A 5,419-nucleotide genomic window follows, 5' to 3' on the forward strand; every position below is an offset into this window, starting at 1 on the left:
GCCGATGACTTTCCTGTCACTTAATTAATGAGTCCAATAATCACCGCGGCCGTATGTTGAAGTGCGTGAGCTCAGGAAGGCTTTAAACCCACATACTCATGCTCGCTTTGAAGAGGCTCTCGCTGTGATGGCTGAGCTGAATCTACCGACTGATGAAAAGAAGAAGGAAATGAAGGGTTGGTTTTTTATTTTATTTTTTTGCCAAGAGGATGATTGCAGGTTATTTTTCATCTGAAAAGCTGTTTTCATTTCATCTAACTCGTTTCAAATCTCCAGATGTGTGATTAAGTTGCCGAACCGATGTTTCCTTCCTGAGCAGAACGGCTAATTACCAATCAAAGCACATTTTAAGGCACTGGAAGCTCCCTGCACCTCCTGTCTGAATCACATCAGTGTGCACGGGAACGCCAGGCCAACGGCGCCGCAACAACAAGCTCGCCTTCAGAGCAGTTCACGTGATTGAAGTTCACGGGACGATAAAGTCGAATTAATATTTTTACTGCGCTGTTGTTGTAGCTGGGCCGGAGTGATGAATGATACGAAGCTGTGATAGGACACGTGGAAAGCCCAAAACAGCAGATTTAGGGTTTAATATTAATGTCTGAGTGTCTAAACTGCTTCATAAATCACACTGAAAATGACCAGATGACATGAGATGACCTCAATATCAAGTTGGGCGTCTTGTTGGGGTTTATTGTTCCTGCGCAGACTCAAATAAAAACTGGATTTACAAATATGTGTCCTCCTCTTAAACAAAGAAGAATTCACGCCATCAAATCCATCCCCAGATATAAAACTAAACCAAACAAATCTGGCCCTCCAACAGAAAGATTTGTTAAATCTACTGTAAATACGGACATAATATGTTTACAGATAAATACCAGAACCCCAGTAAATGATAAATACATCCCCTCTCATGTGTGTCTTTTAAATTTTCACTTTCTGCTTATCTAACTTCTTTTCCTCCATATCTGTGTACACGTTGTACAAAACATTCGACAACAACGTGCTCCAGAACAACACCACCACCGACTACAGCCGTGTCTGTTAAAACAGGAAAAAAAACTAAATATTAAAAACCCAACTGGACCTCACAACTAACGGTTCTCTTTTACGATCGGTGCATCTGCTGACTTCTGCGTCTTTAACTCCACAAATAATTTGGTTTGAAAATGTGAGAAAACACCAGTTGTTATTATCTGAATTCCAAACTAATGTCTTGTTTTATCCCCACGCTGTGCATAAGAGGCAGGAAGGAATGAGCAGAACATCACAACGCTCCAGAACAACATCACCGCTAACTGCAGCCGCAGCGCCAAAGCATATAATCTGACAGGCATTATGGGCATCGTAAAATAAAAGCCGACTTTAATGCAGAAACTGAGCCGCGTTCGACTGTACAGGTGTAGCCGTTAGGCAGGAAATCAAGGTAATGAGTGTAGAGACCCGAGAGGTGCTCGGATGTCTCCGTCCTATGAAAGCAACAGTTAGAAATACTCGTGTACATAAAGCCAAAGTGTGCAGCTGTGTGTTTACATTCACCTCAAACTCAGGAACACGTGTGCAAACTAAAGCAGCAGCTCTGCCCTGAGTTCTGCTTTCGTACTTCCGCATTTCGTACACAATGTTGACTTTAAAGGATGCAGTCGGTGGTGTTGTTGCGTCAATAATCCGTCATCTATAGTCTGCAAAGTATGTTGTGACGAAAGCTTTAAAGTAAAAGGAGCTGCAGAAAATACTCAAGTCGCTGTCTAAATAATCAGCAGCCATTCTGATAATTAATTAACTGGTTTAAACATAAAAGTGTGAGTTCTGTGATCGCAGCATCCTAAATATAAATCCTTTCTGGGGTTTTTTTCCTCCTCTGTGACAGTAAACCGAATATATTTGGACAAAATAAGGCATTTAAAGAAACGTTGATTTGATGTTTTTCCCCATTTTCTACAATTTAATCTGTCACCTATTGATGAAGAAACTAAGCTGAAGCTCTAGTGCCAATAAACTGATCAGTTTTGTTGGAGTTGTATGATAGAATGAGTAATTTATTACAGTTGTGTTCTACTGTTTTCTGGCATCTTTAATCCAAACGATATGCTGAGGAATAGAGGGATTAGTCAGCAGACATATTGATCTTTAAGAATTTGTTTTTGATGCATGGCTCTGCTCAGTTTTAAAATATCTGTATGCTTTATTCAGGTAACACAACTTTTTGCCCAATTTAAAATCCAAACCCCAAATTATGTCATAATAACGTTCAAGTCTTATATATAAATATCTAAATAAATAAATATAAACAGTAGATTTATGTACTAACAAATGTCCTAAACCGCTTCAGAGGTACTGTGTTCAAGGTACTGACGTTCAGTCACTTCTTGGTTTTTTTAGGTTGAGGACGGAACAAGACATTTGTCATTTTGAGCTTTGGGAAACACAAACAAACATTTTTCAAACAACAAATTAATTAATCCAGACAATAAGCGACAGATTAAAAATAATCAACATTTGCAGCCCAGTTTAAGAGCTTTGTACATGAATCTACTCACTACACAGTAAATCACATGTGTAATCTAATTCAATCCAATACAACTAAAGCTCAGCACTGAATTCAGCTTTTCTCAAGTTCTAACATCTGAAGTTTGTGCTGATATTGTCAGAAATGTTATTAATTGACTTTAGATTTATCATTTAAGAGGTAGTGGGTAATTTCTAATCAGCAAACTAGCTTGTAATTAAAGCTTTAAAATACATACAGTGGAGTAAAAAGTGACATACTTGTTCAAGTCAAGTAAATCAAAATTACCCGGATGTGAAGCAGCTCCTCCTTTAGCATAACTTCGGATTTCCTGAATAAATTGTATTTCTGCTGTTAAAAAACAAAAGTGGCAGCTCGGTGTTCTTGTGTAATATCTTCAGCCTTTCCACCCCCTCTTAGATTCTGTAAATCCACGAAATAATCCGCGCAGTGGAGTTTTTTTTCTCTGGAGAAACCACAGGGAGTCTGAGGTTAGCAACGCCGTTAGCGCGCTAGCTGCGAGCTAACGTTAGCTTACGGACTTTGCTTCAAAACAAACAACAACCGTGTTTAGCGATTAGTCACGTTTCCTCCGGTGGTTGGCGGAGATTTTCGAAAAGTTTCCACTCCTCAGAAGTTTAATCCAGCGGCTCGTTTCTTTTCTGAAAAGCTGAAAATTAGCTGAACTCCTGGTTAAAGAGGCGACGCTCCCGCTCGATTTCTCATCCGCCATCTTGGATTCCGAAAATGTCAAACTTTTCAATAAACTTTATTTAACTTCCTGACATTGAACAGACATGGGCAATGGGGAGGGAAACACATAATTAGCGTGTATTAAACACTTTTATTCTTTAAGGTTTTGTGGGTTTTGTTGCATTACATGAATAAAAATAGGCTGTTTTAAGTATATATTTATAAATTATTTATAAAACAACATTTTTTTAAATATGTGTTTAAAAACACTGTTCTGCTTTTATTTTTCATGACAAAGTGATGTAGGATTAAAAATAAAACAGGCATTTAATGTCTGGTTTCCATCAGTTCCATCTCTTTCACGTTTTTGAACATCTTTTCATGGTGGTTCTGTCTGTTGCTGTGGTGCATTTGTGTCTCGTTGCAGTCATTTTGCAGCTCTCTCATTATTTTTAATCTCTTTGCATTCATTTTGTGTCTCTGTTTCATTGATTCCATCTTTTTCTAGCTGTTTAGTGTCTTTCTGAGGTGGCTGTGCATGTTGTAGTGATGCAATAGTGTTATTTTTGCAGTCATCTGTGCTGATTTGGTGTCTCTTGTTTAATGGTTTGCAAATCCTTCTGGTAATTTTGAGTCTCTTTGTGTTGATTTAATGTCTATTTTTTGTCAGTTCCATCTCTTTCTGGTTGTTTTCTGTCTTTCTCTGATGGTTTTCACTGTGACACTTGTTCTTCTGTTTATTTGTGGTCATTTAGCATCTGTGTTTCTATTGTTTTATGCGTCTGTTTGTCCCTTTTTTGCCGGTTCCATCTCTTTCTGGTTGTTTTGCGTGTAGCAGTAATGCATTAGTGTCTGTTTGCATTCATTTGGGCTTGTTTGTGGTCATTTAGCATTTTGTTTTTTGTTGGTTTGCACAACATTTTGGCTGTTTTGAGTGTCTCTGTGTTCATCTTGTGTCACTTTTTCATCAGTTCCATCTGTTTCTGGCTGAATTCTGTCCGTTGTGGTGCCGTTGTGTCTCTCTGCAGTCATTTGTGGCTCATTTTGGATCGTTTGCATCTCGTTGTGTTCACTTTGTCTCTCTTTTCTGTCGGTTTTACAAGCTGCAGTGATGCTTTATCACCTCTAATCTAGTCTGAACACTCCTGGATGACTTAGAAATGACTGAAATCAAAATACAGCGATAATCATTGCACCTGATGCTGAAAGAAAAAAACTCTGCCGGAGAACTTTGACTTCCACAAACAACAATCTCAAAACACGTTCAATGCAAATGAAATGGATTTTACAGTTGATGAAAGATGAAACGACTGAAATGAGATGTCAGCGAGTTTCTGTTGGACGCCTGTTTTGGTTTTCAATCAGACTCCACGTGGAGGATTTTATGTCCATCTTCCAGTAAAAATGAACAAACTCAGTGATTAGTTTGATGATGAAAAGATCAGAATGAACATAAAGGAAGTCACCTCAGTAATCTGGCAACAAAGGGTCCAGAAAAAACCATGACATACTGATTGAAAGCTTTAAAAATGGTGAAATAACAGCAAATATGTGTAAAATAGTTGGATTTTTAGCTGACTCAAACAGTGAAACAGTTTACAGTCAGAAACTGTAAAAACAAACAAAGCACATTATTTATTTGTTCAAATACAGATTTTTGATGCGGACGTTATTTATTTTATTGGCCTCTTTGTGTTTTTTCTACTTGATATTACATAGAATTCATCAGAACAGGCAACATCTGTAAAGTAACAGTCAAAAGGTCTATTTACCATTTTTATTAATTTTGACAAACATGATTTTTTTTAAAATTTCAAATGACAGCAAAGAACTGTAAAATAATGACAGTTTTAGATTAAGGTCCAGACTTCAGGTCAAATGCAATAAAAGAACAAATGACCTCCTGGAGAAGTGAGAATAATAATAATAGATTTTATTGCCATTTGCACGGGTACATTACATTTATGCATCTTCTCCGTATAGCTTCATATATAAAGGAGGGAAAAAAGGATTAAATAAAATAAAGAAGAAGGTCAGAGCAGCAATAAAAAATACACAAATGTACTTTATAAAAATAACATGACTGCTACACATGATGAAAAAGCACTTTATGTAAAAGGTTGTTGAAAATAGACCCTGAGTGTTAACATGTGTTTATATTTCCTCTGAGATTTTATCTGTAACGTCACTTCTTTCCTTCTTCCTTCCTTCCTT

Source organism: Stegastes partitus, unplaced genomic scaffold, assembly GCF_000690725.1.
Source record: "Stegastes partitus isolate 25-593 unplaced genomic scaffold, Stegastes_partitus-1.0.2 Scaffold805, whole genome shotgun sequence".
NCBI classification, from domain to species: Eukaryota; Metazoa; Chordata; class Actinopteri; family Pomacentridae; genus Stegastes; species Stegastes partitus.